This window comes from Caretta caretta, chromosome 23, assembly GCF_965140235.1.
Source record: "Caretta caretta isolate rCarCar2 chromosome 23, rCarCar1.hap1, whole genome shotgun sequence".
In the NCBI taxonomy this organism is placed as follows: Eukaryota; Metazoa; Chordata; order Testudines; family Cheloniidae; genus Caretta; species Caretta caretta.
This window is the reverse complement of record NC_134228.1, coordinates 10,451,812-10,468,097: the sequence shown is the minus strand read 5'-3', so window position 1 is coordinate 10,468,097 and position 16,286 is coordinate 10,451,812. Positions and strand designations below refer to the sequence as shown.

Below are 16,286 nucleotides of genomic sequence, written 5' to 3'. Positions count from 1 at the left end.
GGTGAAAATTTTCAAATCTCAAACTTTTTTCGGTGAAAAACAGGGACAGGTTTGTGATGAGGAAGGTGAATATCTTTTTTTTTAACTTCCCCTGCAGCACAGGCTTGGATCACCTGCTAGGGCAGCTGGGCGGATCTCACCTAATCTTTTCCCTGCCACTGCAGGAGCAGCAAGTGTAGAGATATGTTTGTACAAGATAATTATTTACAGAGGCTCGCTCAAAAGGGACTGTATTAGGACTATAGGAATTCTGAGCGGTCCCCTGGAAGCAGAGGTGCAGAACTCCATGTAGCTGTGCACAGCAGTTCACCACAGACACTCTCAGGTTTGTTTTAATAAAAGATTTATTCCTTTCTCATTCACTGGGTTGTTGTTTAATGAACCCCAAGACAAAATCTTGTGGGGGGAGGGATTTGAGTGGTTTGAGCATTGGCCTGCTAAACCCAGGATTGTGAGTTCAGTCCTTTAGGGGGCCATTTAGGGATCTGGGCCAAAAATTGGGGATTGGTCCTGCTTTAAGCAGGAGGTTGGATTAGATGACCTCCTGAGGTCCCTTTCAACCATGAGATTCTATGACCATTCCATGGTACCAGAAGGTCTGAATGAGAAAGAGACTGAGGTCATTTTGAGGTTAACTCCTTTGTTTGAAACTGAAAGCAGAGAAAAAAGAAGCCCGCAGAGGAGCAAATAGAAAAGAAACAAACACTTTTTTATGTAGTGAATGAGCACAATAGTAGCTTGACTAGCTTAAGAAGGGAAGAAAGCCAAACCTGGATGTGTCGCAACCTGTCGCAACCAGTCTGTGAGTGTCAGGCAGTGTTGCAGAACACAAGAAAAAATTCTGACAGAAATTTGAATTGTATTTAGCAGCCACAAGGGAGAAAAATAATAAAGTGAAATCATCAATTTTTTGCATGTTTTCAGGAAGGAAGCCTTGGATATTTATAACACCTTTAAGTTTGAAGAAGGTGAAAGCATGAAGTTAAGTAAAATTCTGACTAAATTTGAGGAACATTGCATGCCAAAAAGTAATGAGAGCTTTGAGAGAGACATTTGTTTTACATGCACGAACAAAACTGATGCCACCATAGAACAATATGTCACATGATTAAGGCGAATCAGTAAAACCTGTAACTTTGGTGGACTGGCAGTGTCTGATCAGAGATAGACTCATTTGTGGCATTAAAGACAATGTGCTAAGAGAGAGAGACTGCTCTGTGAAGGAGATTTCATTTTCGGAAAAGATCTCCAGGTATGCAGGGCAGAAGAAACTGTGTCAGCACAAGCCAAAGAGCTGAATTCACCAGAAGGGCTTATCCATATACTAACTACAAAAGAATATAGCCAGAAAAGGTCAAATCAAAAAGTGGAAACACCCGCTATGAAAAGCACTGCTGGTGGGGAGACAGCGTACAGATGGCTATGTGGAAGGTGTGGAGAACAACATGGCCCAAACCAGTGTTTTGCATTTGGGACACTGTGTCATAAATGTTGGGAAAATAATGTCCCCAATGCAGAAAAGTCAAGTGCCTGGAGTTGAAGACAACCTGTTTGAGGAGTTTTACATAGATGGGCTGGGATCAAGCAAACCAGATGGGAGGGCCTGGATACTGCCTATGAAAGTGAATGAAACAATTATTCTGATTATTATGATGAAGGGGCTTCCACTACTTACCTAGGTAATCTATTCCAGTGCTTGATTATCCTTAGAGTAAGAAAGTTTTCCTAAAACCTAACTTTAGACCACCCTTTCTGCAGATTAACACCATTACTTCATGTTTTACTTAACAGACATGGAGAACAATTTATCACCTCCTCTTCATAACTTGCACCTACAGTTTTGGCTTGAGATATATTTTCTGGGTGTGATTTGGATTTAGCTTGACATGGAAGAAATCTTGTAAGAACAACTGATTTTGTGAGACTTGCACAATTGAGACCAAAATTGACCCGCAGCTTATCAGATTTCACCACTGACCCTGAGCCTAGACACTAGCCCTGAACTGACTTTGAGTCTGAACTTGGGAGCTGGTCAATATTTTTCAAATTTCAAAAATTGGATGAAAATCCACATAAACTAGAAAAACATTCACAAAACTTTTCTCTTGATTTTTCTATCAACTCTAAGGTCATATGAAAGTATATGAATTTCAAAAATTTATATTTCAAAAAATCAGGAAAAAATCTAAAAGATTTTGTGAATTCTTCTCCACTTTTTTCTGATAAGCTCTGATGATCTCTTCACCTAGCCCTAACCCTAACCTAAATCTTAACAGAACTCCAGAAACAAACCCCTGTCTCCTTATCCCTTAAGTAGTTTGTTTAACTTCCTCTCCCTCTCATTGATATTCTGGGGAGAGGCAAAGAATTTTTCTCTAAACCTTTCTAATTTGTTTTTTTTCTAGTTGTAACTACAAGAAGAAAGGAAAGGTAAGAATGGGGTAATTCTATCATACCTCTCACGTTACAGACAGAAAGAGATTACTCCCATGTAATATATCAACTTGTGTCCAAGTCAGAGGGTTTGGTACTTACAGCAGCCCCCTCTAAATGGTGATGCTGTTGTGGGATATATATGGTACTTCAGCTGCCTACCTGGATTATATTATGGCTGCCCACCATCACTATAGTATCTGAGGTAATGATAATGCTTGATAGCTAGTGACTTCATTCATGAAATCAGGGTCCCTTTGTGTTGGTCACTGAACACACAGGTAACAGAGAAGACTGTCCCTGCTCCAGACAGTTTAAAGTCTACATATTATTATTAATCATTAATTATATGGTTGCTCTTTTTTCAGAATAGCAGCCGTGTTAGTCTGTATTAGCAAAAAGAAAAGGAGTCTATTGCAACAGTGTCTAGAGGCCTCAAACAGGCTGGGCCCCATTGTGCTTGGTGCTGTACAAACACAGAGTATGACAGTCCCCAACTCTAAGAGTTGCAGTTTAAAAGGGGTGTGAACAAAGACAGAGTTTAGCTCCATTAGCGATCTGCAAAAAGAACAGGAGTACTTGTGGCACCTTAGAGACTAACAAATCTATTTGAGCATAAGCTTTCGTGGGCTACAGCCCACTTCATCAGATGCATGCAGTGGAAAATACAGTAGGATGATTTTATATACACAGAGAACATGAAACAATGGGTGTTACCAGGCACACTATAATGAGAGTGATCAGTTAAGGTGAGCTATTACCAGCAGGAATAATACCTGATCACTCTCATTATAGTGTGCATGGTAACACCCATTGTTTCATGTTCTATGAGTATATAAAATCGTCCTACTGTATTTTCCACTGAATACATCCGATGAAGTGGGCTGTAGCCCACGAAAGCTTATGCTCAAATAAATTTGTTAGTCTCTAAGGTGCCACAAGTACTCCTGTTCTTTTTGCAGATACAAGCTAATACGGCTGCTACTCTGAAACCTGTCATTAGTGATCTGGTGGCCATGTCCATCTGTGAGAGTCCTTCCCCACCAAGAAAACTCCAGCTAGCCTGGGGCAAAATCCGCTAACAAGTGGTAAGCTTTGACCATGCAGTTCTGCACTAGTTGTTCCATGCAGGTTGTCAAGGCAGGGTTAAAATATCACAGTTTCCAGCAGAGGCATGGCCCTAGGATGATGTGGCTATGAGCTGCCTCCCACTCCAAGCCCACTTCTGGTCAGAGGGAACAAGATAAGTTGCTTTCTCCTAATCCAGCAATACTGGGTTGCAAACCACTCATCAGAAAACAGAATTTCCATTGCACAGGAAATTCCAATATTTCAACATTTGTTTTCATGCCGAATAGGAATGAAAAATCAAAATGTTGACATTTTCTGCAACACCAAAATTCCTACAAAATAGTTTTGGAAACATTAAAAGGTTTTGTTTTCATAACATTGAAACATTATACTATACTATGACATATTAACTGTATGATTCATAAATATAGTATATATTATAAATAATTAAAATTAATATTTTAACAATATAAAAGTCACAGTGAAATGAATCGAAACAAAGTTGAAATGAAACATGTTCGCCTTATTGAAGTGAAACTTTTGAAGTTATTGAAACAAAAAGTTTTAACAGTATTGAAATAAAATGAGAAAGTTGGAGTAATTCATTTTGACTTCCTCCAGTCAAAAATGTTGTCAAATCCACATGTTCCCATGAAACCCTTTCCAGTTCAACATAACTGAATTTTCCAACCAATTGCTAAGGCTGTGTGTGGCTCCATAGCAGCCTCTGTGTCACTTTTCTTGCATATACTTCTTAAAGGGAGATGGCTCTTAATTTCAAAATTCACTCCATAGTTTGGAACTGTGGTGCTTGGACTGCTTGGATGCAAGATTTCATTCAGCATCTTGATGAGACAGGGACTACTTGTGCAGTTCAGATGTGGATGCAGATTTGGATTCTAACTTACCACAGCCTCTATGTTCAGTCTGCATGAATTTCAGGATTTTGAGCCAGGTCCGTCTCTTATTTTAGACTTTAAATATGACTCATGTCTCCTGTTCACTTGTGCAACTTTTCTCTTGTTTTTATTAGGTTGCAAAACCTCCGTGAGAGGAACGATAATCCCACTGAAGATCAGTACATGGGTATGAAAATCAGACACATTAATCACTTATTCCTCTGAGCTACAGATGCATTTGCTGTTTGGTTTTTGAAGGAATGGGGAGTTTGGTGAAGTGTATGTAGTAATTCAGGGGCAAGGATCTCTGACAAGTCAGTTAAGAGCACATATTGGAATAAGTATGGAAATTATTTCCACCAGCAGCAATTTTTAACTACCAATGGTTCTGTCTACCTCAGTACTTAATTTATCAGCATGGTACCTAATGCTTTCCTAACTGATTAGAAAACATAACATCCTATTTTGCTCTCTATTAGCAGCTGAGTGGAAGAACTAGGAATAATCCCAGGTCCCTTGATTTTAACTGTAGCGACCAGTTCTCTGGGCCACATTGCCATTTTAAAGCTATGTTGATTATAACTGATTTCAGAAGCAGCTCTCTATGAATGTGCATCTGGCACAAATCAGGTCTGGAGTACAAATCCATCCCAAATTACCTCTTCTGGATGTATAGCTCAACAGGTTGATTTCAATAATCAGCTCTGAGTTTAAATATTTAAAAAAATATTTTTGGGAACTGTGTTGTATCTATTACATTTGCTGAGACACCAGTTAAATGTATTGTAAGGGGACAAATTCACTTTTTAAAGCTCCTTACAGCAAAATCTTACCTGAAACCCTGTTATAACAAAAATTGTTATAAATGTGACCTTTTTTTACAGATAACAATGGGGTTGCATATTCCCATGGCATGGTAAGTGATTATGCTGTGCTGTTAAGCCATAATGATACACTGAAAGTCTGACATATTACACAGCAATGATTTCCTATTTCCATGTATTTTCCTTAAAACATTTCTAATAAATTATAATTTCTATTATGATAGTGCTTCAAGGTCCCAGCTGTGATCAGAGCCATTAGGCACTGTATAGATATATAATTAGAGACAGTAAGTTTGTGAAACTGCTTTTTCGTTTGAGAAATTATACACAAAATTAAAAATATAAAGAATGGTCAAAATTGAAACAAAGTGTTTCAGATTTATTGAAAGAGAACATTTTGTTTGCCCCAAAACAATGTTTCCCTAGAATTGTGTGTCACAGAAAATCTGCAACATTTTTGTTTTTCACCTTGATTCTGGAGGAAAAAAAATTGAAGTCTCAAAATTTTCCATAGGACAGAAAACCTGTTTTCCATTGGGATATCATGTGTTCAGGGGAATTAAGCAGTTTAGAGTTATATCTCTTGCTATTTAGATATGTAAAAATGATCCTACTGTAATAACAAGAAAATAGCACCCTGCTATAATTCCTCAAGCTACCAAAACATGTATTAGTATATTACCAGGGTTTCCATGACTAATACAAAAATTATTAACATTGATATCCATTTTGTGGCAAATGTTTCATAGATGGAAATGTTAATTTACTAGTGAATACATCTACAGGATGATCTAGGGTGATCTTAGTGATGGCATTTTCAAACATGTATGAAGACAACAGGTTAGGTGAGATTGAATTCCCTCCTGTCCAATAACTAGTACTTATCCACAGAGATTTTTTCACTTACACACCACGGCAGGACTATATATTCTTATTTCATTTTTCAAGCAAGAAATATACAATCTGTATAGAGAAGAATCTCCTTCTGTGCTGAATTCAGCTGGATTCACCAAAAGATTGGGTGTTTATCTGGTTAACAAGGACACCTAGAATTACAGTGCCTGCTTCAGAGCATCAACCATACTGGAACAATTGGGGTTAGAAGAGACTTTCCCCTATGGGCAGATTATTTCCTAGCTGCCTCTTGCAGGATTTGATTTTTATTATTATTATAGCTGGTTGAAAATTTTGTGACAGGACAGTTTTCCATCAGAAAATGCTGATTCAACAAAATCAAAATATTTCATGAAAATATTGAAATTTTTGAAAGAATGTTATCAAAACATTTCATTTCAATATAGTCAAAAATGTGTTTCAACTTTATGGTTTCAACTTTTATGTTAGAATAGAATAGAATAATAGTCTAGGCATTTAGACATTATATTATATTATATTATATTATATTATATTATATTATATTATATATGAGTCAAAATGATAAAGTCACAATGAATCATTCCAGCCTTTCAGAAATGAAGCATTTTGATAAGGCCATTTCAATATTTCTGGAATGAAAAATTTCAGATATTTAGTGTCTTGGTCAATTTTCCTATTTTGACTTTTCATTCCAGTTTTGAACAAAAAGAAATTTCAAAATGTCTCAATTTCCCAAGGACCAGAAATTCAGTTTTCTGGCCAGTTCAATGATGCAGTAATGCCTTGAAGCTCCGGGCATTGATCAGCATCCTATTAAACTACGCTCTGTACACACACACAACAAACAGATGGCCACTGAGTTGAGGAGCTTACAACCTAAGGCCTCCATCCTGCAAATTCTTATGCACATGCTTAACTTGATGCTGTGTGTGCAGTCCTATTGAAGTCAATGGAGATGCTTGCAATGTGTAAAGTAAAACAGTACATTCATCTCTGAGGACTGTTGGTTGGTCTGTGTAATATCCATTTCCTCCTGAAGCCTCTGCTGCCAGCGTCAGATTTGGTCCTGCACTTAGGACGGAAGAACCCAATGCACAGCTACAGACTAGGGACCGAATGGCTAGGCAGCAGTTCTGCGGAAAAGGACCTAGGGGTGACAGTGGACGAGAAGCTGGATATGAGTCAGCAGTGTGCCCTAGTTGCCAAGAAGGCCAATGGCATTTTGGGATGTATAAGTAGGGGCATAGCGAGCAGATCGAGGGACGTGATCGTTCCCCTCTATTCGACATTGGTGAGGCCTCATCTGGAGTACTGTGTCCAGTTTTGGGCCCCACACTTCAAGAAGGATGTGGATAAATTGGAGAGAGTCCAGCGAAGGGCAACAAAAATGATTAGGGGTCTGGAACACATGAGTTATGAGGAGAGGCTGAGGGAGCTGGGATTGTTTAGCCTGCAGAAGAGAAGAATGAGGGGGGATTTGATAGCTGCTTTCAACTACCTGAAAGGGGGTTCCAAAGAGGATGGCTCTCGACTGTTCTCAATGGTAGCAGATGACAGAACGAGGAGTAATGGTCTCAAGCTGCAGTGGGGGAGGTTTAGATTGGATATTAGGAAAAACTTTTTCACTAAGAGGGTGGTGAAACACTGGAATGCGTTACCTAGGGAGGTGGTAGAATCTCCTTCCTTAGAGGTTTTTAAGGTCAGGCTTGACAAAGCCCTGGCTGGGATGATTTAACTGGGAATTGGTCCTGCTTCGAGCAGGGGGTTGGACTAGATGACCTTCTGGGGTCCCTTCCAACCCTTATATTCTATGATTCTATGATTCTATGACTAGTTATAAAGTACACATGGATTTGTTGGGGCTGATTATCTATAGTTTGTACAGTATTCTGAGATCCGCAAGTGAAAGTCACAATGCAGTTTTGCCATTGACTTCCGTGGAACCACTATTTCACCCAGTATGTTCATTATTTAGTTATGATCAATTAACAAAATTCCCCCTTCCCATTTAATAATGGGTATGTTTGATCACTCTCTGAGAAGCTACTTTGGCTATGCCTTTAAATCTCAGCTTTCTGGCAGCATTTCAGTCAGAAAATAGCACCTTCGCCCACGGTTTAACATGCCCCCATTGATTTAAAGGGCAAAGAAGCCCCGGAGCCAATCTATCAAAATTTTGATCTAGAGGATGTGCCTCGTTCTACACATCCCTCCAAACAGAAGTATGAATCTGCCTTTCCGCTATATGTGAATGGTAAGTGATCCACTCCACTCACGGCCTCAGCCCGGACTCAGCAAGGTCTTAAACACTCATATACATTTCACCAGATATGTAATTAGTGGGATTGTCCATGTGCTTCAAATTATGCATGTGCTTATTTACCAGGGCCTGGATCCTTGTCACTTATTCATACTTATGTAGAGCTTTCTCCACCAGGAGAACTAGGGTGAAATTGACCCCTTCTGCCCTAAGCTTGAGGAATCTGATTTTCCATAGAAGTGGGGCCGGAAATAGAATGAGAACAATCAGAGGCAGAACCAGGTCTTTCTCCCTGACCCATGGAGGAGCAGCCTGAATTCATTGCATTCTAACATTCAGAAGGGTAAACTAGTGGGGAAAATGTTTCCTGTAGGCTGACTCCCACCAGTGAGAGATTTTGAAATCTCTGATTAAATGCAAACTGGAAATAAGGTTCTCATTTTGACAATGAGGGTGACTCACCCTTCGAACAAGGGAAGTGGTGGATTCTCCATCACTTGATATCTTCAGGTCAAGACTGGACTCCTCTGTGGAAGATGCTTTAGCCAAACAAAAATTATTGGGCTCAACTGAAAGGTAACTGGGTGAAATTCACGGGTCTGTGCTATACAGGAGGTCAGATTAGATGATCTAATGGTCCCTTCTGGCTTTAAACTCTATGAATCAAGGAAACTTTGACCCAAGAAAGAGAAGATAGACTAAAAATATCAGACTGAATGGGTTTTGCTTCCAGGCACTTGGAGTCTTTTGGTCAAGATCAATGGAAAGCCTAGCAATAATTTGAATGAGTCCTGGGTCAGGCCCGTTACCACTAGAAGTGTTGCAATTTCATATTAAGTTGAATTATGGATACCCTGGAATTTCATAATACAAAAACCAGCCTCCAAATCACAGATATGAATCTGCAATTACTATAATATCATAAAGTTTGTTCTATTGCCTTTGTGAAACTGGCTGGGATTCCCATGTCTTTTTTAGGGGCAGGTAAGTGGCAAAATAAGACCTGAGCAAATATCTGAAAATGGTGGTGTTTGGTTGGTTGTTTTGTTGTTGTTTTTTTCAAATATTTGCTCAGAAAGAAACTCTGGATTTTCCTTGATGGTGTTCTCATCCTTCATACGTTTGCTTCCTGCACCACTCCATTGATGAGTTTGCTTCAGTATGGTCATGGAGTCAGAAAATCAGAAGTAAATGTTAGATCAAGAGTCAGAGAGAGAGAATTTCTAATTCAGCCGTGAGTGTTCACACTGCAAACCTGACTGAGTTACCCTCAACCAACCACTGAAGAGATTAAAATGACCTGTTAGATTTATATTATAAAATGCAATGAACTTAATGTAAATGGGCTACACACCAAGAATATTTTGTTGAAATTGTTTAATTAATAAATTCTTGTTATTAATAAATTTGAGATAATCACAATCTGTTCAGCCAATTTGTAAAGAGAAAAAAATTGTCTAACAAGTTAAAACTAAAGGAGAACTTGTAGCACCTTAGAGACTAATAAATTTATTTGAGCATAAGCTTTCGTGAGCTACTGCTCACTTCATCGGATGTGTCATAAATATAAAGGGAAGGGTAAACCCCTTTGAAATCCCTCCTGGCCAGAGGAAAAACTCCTCTCACATGTAAAGAGTTAAGAAGCTAAAGGTAACCTCGCTGGCACCTGACCAAAAGGACCAATGAGGAGACAAGATACTTTCAAAAGCTGGGAGGAGGGAGAGAAACAAAGGGTCTCAGTCTGTCTATATGCTGTCTTTGCCGGGGATAGACCAGGAATGGAGTCTTAGAACTTTTAGTAAGTAATCTAGCTAGGTACGTGTTAGATTATGATTTCTTTAAATGGCTGAGAAAGAATTGTGCTGAATAGAATAACTATTTCTGTCTGTGTATCTTTTTTGTAACTTAAGGTTTTGCCTAGAGGGGTTCTCTATGTTTTGAATCTAATTACCCTGTAAGGTATCTACCATCCTGATTTTACAGGGGGGATTTCTTTATTTCTATTTACTTCTATTTCTATTAAAAGTCTTCTTGTAAGAAAACTGAATACTTTTTGATTGTTCTCAGATCCAAGGGTTTGGGTCTGTGGTCACCTATGCAAATTGGTGAGGCTTTTTATCCAACATTTCCCTGGAAAGGGCGGGTGCAAGTGTTGGGAGGATTGTTCATTGTTCTTAAGATCCAAGGGTCTGGGTCTGTAGTCACCTAGGCAAATTGGTAAGGCTTTTTACCAAACCTTGTCCAGAAAGTGGGGTGCAAGGTTTTGGGAAGTATTTTGGGGGGAAAGATGTGTCCAAACAGCTCTTCCCCAGTAACCAGTATTTGTTTGGTGGTGGTAGTGGCCAATCCAAGGACTAAGGGTGGAATATTTTGTACCTTGGGGAAGTTTTGACCTAAGCTGGTAAAGATAAGCTTAGGAGGTTTTTCATGCAGGTCCCCACATCTGTACCCTAGAGTTCAGAGTGGGGGAGGAACCTTGACAGGATGCATTCAGTGGAAAATACAGTGGGGAGATTTATATACACAGAGAACATGAAACAATGGGTGTTACCATACACACTGTAAGGAGAGTGATCACTTAAGATGAGCTAATACCAGCAGGAGAGCAGGGGGGCGGGGAGAGAAAACCTTTTGTAGTGATAATCAATGTGGGCCATTTCCAGCAGTTGACAAGAATATATGAGGAACAGTGTGGGGTGCGGGGGGGAAATAAACATGGGGAAATAGTTTTACTTTGTGTAATGACCCATCCACTCCCAGTCTCTATTCAAGCCTAAGTTAATTGTATCCAGTTTGCAAATTAATTCCAATTCAGCAGTCTCTCACTGGAGTCTGTTTTTGAAGTTTTTTTGTTGAAGAATTGTCACTTTTAGGTCTCTAATCGAGTGACCAGAGAGATTGAAGTGTTCTCCGACAGGTTTTTGGATGTTATAATTCTTGACGTCTGATTTGTGTCCATTTATTCTTTTACGTAGAGACTGTCCAGTTTGACCAATGTACATGGCAGAGGGACATTGCTGGCACATAATAGCATATATCACATTGGTAGATGTGCAGGTGAACGAGCCTCTGATAGTGTGGCTGATGTGATTAGGCCCTATGATGGTGTCCCCTGAATAGATATGTGGGCACAGTTGGCAACGGGCTTTGTTGCAAGGATAGGTTCCTGGGTTAGTGGTTCAGTTGTGTAGTGTGTGGTTGCTGGTGAGTATTTGCTTCAGGTTGAGGGGCTGTCTGTAAGCAAGGACTGGCCTGTCTCCCAAGATCTGTGAGAGTGATGGGTCGTCCTTCAGGATAGGTTGTAGATCCTTGATGATGCGTTGGAGAGGTTTTAGTTGGGAGCTGAAGGTGATGGCTAGTGGTGTTCTGTTATTTTCTTTGTTGGGCCTGTCCTGTACTAGGTGACTTCTGGGTACTCTTCTGGCGCTGTCAAACTGTTTCTTCACTTCAGCAGGTGGGTATTGTAGTTGTAAGAATGCTTGAAACTAAGTTAAAACTAATTTTTTAAAAGTGGATCACGATTTTGGGCACCTACACTGATGCATCTTAGAAAAACCCGATTTTCACAAAATCAGGCCCTTTTGAGGTGTCTTAATATGTGCTCCTAAAACCACTAGTCACTTTTGAAAATTTAGGCCCAAAGTTCTATAAATATCTGACCCAGATTTAGCCATAAATCAGGAGTCCCACCTCCACATTCGGCATGATCGTTTGCAGTCTCAACAGAGAGTTCACACTTAGAACGGGCAAATGCACTGAAACAGGGCTAGATTCTGCCCTTTTACTTATAGGGAGCACTCATGTGCTATGCGCATAACTGCCTAGTAGAGTAAGGTACTTTTCAAAGTGACTAAGAGTGGCAGAACCAGGCCTGCAATTTCAGAGAATCATAGAACCGTGGGGTCAGAAGGGACTGCAAAGGCCACCTAATCTAACCCCTGCCAACATGCAGGATTTGTTGTGTCCAAATCATCCAAGACAGATGGCTATCCAGCCTCTTTCTGAAAACCTCCAGTGAAGGAGATTCCACAACTTCCCTAGGCAGTCTGTTCCATTGTCTTACTGTTCTTACCATTAGGAAGTTGTTCCTGAGATTTAATCTCTATCTTCTATGCTGTAACATCCCATCTGGTGGCCTCTCTGGGGGAAGGTTGAAGATAGATGGACAGATTGATAGATAGTGGGTTTGAACAGGAAATTGCATTGCTTCTGTGTTTCTTATGCAGAGAGAGGATTTCATTCTTGAGGGACTGCACCATGCACCAATTTTACATTCACCTCCAAATAATTATAAACCAATTGCCAGACTAATATTTGCAAAAACTGGGATTTGGTCCTAGACCAGAATTTATTGAAGAGGTGGGTGATTTGATGTGCACATGGGGTAAATAAGGACAGACACGGGGATGGATTTTGCATGGCAGGCTGCAACTTCATTAAACTTAACGCAGGGGAGAGGAACTATCTGCCATGTCGTCCATACTCTCACCCACCAGGCATTTTAAGTGGTCACAGTGTAATGGTTACAGGCTCCTGAGAGGAAGGCAACAATCCCACCAGCCTCTGCTAATTTGGCCTGATGGGAAGAAAAATTCCTTCCTGATCCCCAAACAGGCCATCGGTCAGACCCACAGCACTGGCATGACGCAACTCTGAAACTACTATTACAGGGGTGGGGCTGGGGCTGCTGAAATGGAGTAAAAAGAGTCTCCACATGGCCCAGGCTAGGGCTTAAATTAACCAAAGGTGACAGCAAGGGACCAATCAACTTCCCTCTGTCCCTGGCTGGCTAAGAGGTGGATAGAACCTCTGAAGTGAGTGCTCTCCTCCCCCTTTCTATTGGGGCTGTCCCAATCACCTCTGGCTCCATCAAGTTTTCCACCCATTGAGGCAGGTGGGTGGCACCATCTTTTTCTCATTTTTGCATGCCTGGAACCAGTGTCCAGACAGCCACTGCAGGGGTCTGAGAGTCCATCTCGTCCCCTATTCCAGTGTCCAGTCCAAGTCACAATTTAGCCTGTAACATTTACATTCTGTCTCTGGAATACAGGCTGTACAAATCATATCTCTCTCAGCAACCTTCACTTAAATCAATGGTGTGTTTTGTTTGGGATAGGGTGAAATTCCCTGGGGATCAATGGTGTAAGATCTGCAGGTGGCTAATATGTTTTCCATGTTTCCTTCTCATTTTCCTGTAGACTTGTACAGTCCATGAGAGGTGCAGGATGTTGGAAGATAAGTGTCTCAGTTTAGTTTTTTCAAAGATTGATTTCAATTTGTCAGAGTCAGCAGAAGAGGAAAGAAGAGGACACTCAGGCAGTGAAGGGACATTTCAGAAATTTGGAAATATGCAGAATTTTTGGTTTTTGAAGAGAGAAATAAAGAGCAACATGAGTTTAACCTACCTGATTTCTTAACTGGGGATGAGGATGTGTGTCAATTTCAGACTAGTTCCTCCTATGCAAAGGGAGCATGTGAGTTTGATGTAAATAGATGGTGCTGTATTATAAATCATAATTATATTTCTCTTACATGTATGCTGGACTGTAATGTATGAGAGGGCTCGCTTTATTATTGGATCATATGAGTCAGAATTTTCTTTTTGTTATCTTTGTCTCTATACAACTATTACTTTCAATTTCCTTTCTTTCAATATATGCAAAATAAAATAAAATTTAAAAAAGAAAAACAAGTATTGTGCAGTAATGTGTACAGAACTGAGCAAATCTTTAAAAAAGGGAAGAAGGACGATCCTGGGAACTACAGGCCAGTCAGCCTCACCTCAGTCCCCGGAAAAATCATGGAGCATGTCCTCAAGCAATCAATTCTGAAGCACTTAGATGAGAGGAAAGTGATCAGGAACAGTCAGCATGGATTCACCAAGGGAAAGTCCTGCCTGACTAATCTAATTGCCTTCTATGATGAGATAACTGGTTCTGTGGATGAAGGGAAAGCAGTGGACGTGTTATTCCTCGACTTTAGCAAAGCTTTTGACACAGTCTCCCACAGTATTCTTGTCAGCAAGTTAAAGAAGTATGGGCTGGATGGATGCACTACAAGGTGGGTAGAAAGTTGGCTAGATTGTCGGGCTCAATGGGTAGTGATCAATGGCTCCATGTCTAGTTGGCTGCTGGTATCTAGCGGAGTGCCCCAAGGGTCGGTCCTGGGGCCGGTTTTGTTCAATATCTTCATTAATGATCTGGAGGATGGTGTGGATTGCACTGTCAGCAAATTTGTGGATGATACTAAACTGGGAGGAGTGGTAGATACGCTGGAGGGTAGGGATAGGATACAGAGGGACCTAGACAAATTGGAGGATTGGGCCAAAAGAAATCTGATGAGGTTCAATAAGGATAAGTGCAGGGTCCTGCACTTAGGACGGAAGAACCCAATGCACAGCTACAGACTAGGGACCGAATGGCTAGGCAGCAGTTCTGCGGAAAAGGACCTAGGGGTGACAGTGGACGAGAAGCTGGATATGAGTCAGCAGTGTGCCCTTGTTGCCAAGAAGGCCAATGGCATTTTGGGATGTATAAGTAGGGGCATAGCGAGCAGATCGAGGGACGTGATCGTTCCCCTCTATTCGACATTGGTGAGGCCTCATCTGGAGTACTGTGTCCAGTTTTGGGCCCCACACTACAAGAAGGATGTGGATAAATTGGAGAGAGTCCAGCGAAGGGCAACAAAAATGATTAGGGGTCTGGAACACATGACTTATGAGGAGAGGCTGAGGGAGCTGGGATTGTTTAGCCTGCAGAAGAGAAGAATGAGGGGGGATTTGATAGCTGCTTTCAACTACCTGAAAGGGGGTTCCAAAGAGGATGGCTCTAGACTGTTCTCAATGGTAGCAGATGACAGAACGAGGAGTAATGGTCTCAAGCTGCAGTGGGGGAGGTTTAGATTGGATATTAGGAAAAACTTTTTCACTAAGAGGGTGGTGAAACACTGGAATGCGTTACCTAGGGAGGTGGTAGAATCTCCTTCCTTAGAGGTTTTTAAGGTCAGGCTTGACAAAGCCCTGGCTGGGATGATTTAACTGGGAATTGGTCCTGCTTCGAGCAGGGGGTTGGACTAGATGACCTTCTGGGGTCCCTTCCAACCCTGATATTCTATGATTTCTATGATTTCTATGATTTCAATTTCCATTCCTGATCTAAGATTAAGAAAAACCCAGTCATTTCCAGGTAAAATTGAATTTAGTGATGAACATCTGTGATTTGTCGTGGTGTGCCATTCTGTTTTTAAATCTGCTCCAATGGATAGTGCTGTGAACATTGTGATAGATCTCTCTAGCATGCAATATGTAGATCCAAGGCCCCCATTCCTAAAAGAACTGAGAGCCAGCTTTTCAAGTGCTTTTCAAGCAGGGCAATATTTTCAAATGAAACCAGCTTTAATTTAAGCAACAAAATAAGCAACCAGATTTTAAAGGGCCTCAGCACCCTACCTGCTGAAGAGAGCTGGTTGGAAATTTTCCATTGAAATGTTTTTTTTTAATAGAAAAAAGTTTTCTGTGAAATTTAAATTATCTGTAGAAAAATGTCAGTTTTGCCTATTTCTTTTTAATTTTCCATTGAGAAAAATTGAAATGAACCATTTTGTTTTGGGTTGGGTTGACACTAATGGACCCCCTGAGCTGCTGAGATGTACCATGGGAGTCCCAAGACCCTGATGGATCATGGGAGATGTGGTCCATAGAGGAGAATGGGGCATGAGGCATCTGAACTGCAACACTAGACGCTCAAACTGACACAACATGAAACGTTTCAATCTCATCAAATCAAAAATTTTCAGAACTTTTCATTCTTTTGAAAGTTTAGATATTTTCACTTTTTGTTCCAATTTAGGGTGAAAAACAAATATCCAAATCTCAGATTTTCCTGTAAGACAAAAAATCAATTTTTTAATCATCTCTATGTGATG

The 16,286-nt window shown here is 40.4% G+C and overlaps 1 long non-coding RNA gene across 1 annotated transcript; it reads left to right on the top strand.

The window, feature by feature from the left end:
• Positions 1–170: 170 nt before the first annotated feature.
• Positions 171–14,171, top strand: LOC142069884 (uncharacterized). Its single transcript, XR_012665853.1, has 5 exons — positions 171–325; positions 2,406–2,430; positions 4,538–4,590; positions 5,288–5,319; positions 13,562–14,171. It is a non-coding gene; the product is annotated as an uncharacterized LOC142069884 (long non-coding RNA).
• The last annotated feature ends 2,115 nt before the right edge of the window (positions 14,172–16,286 follow it).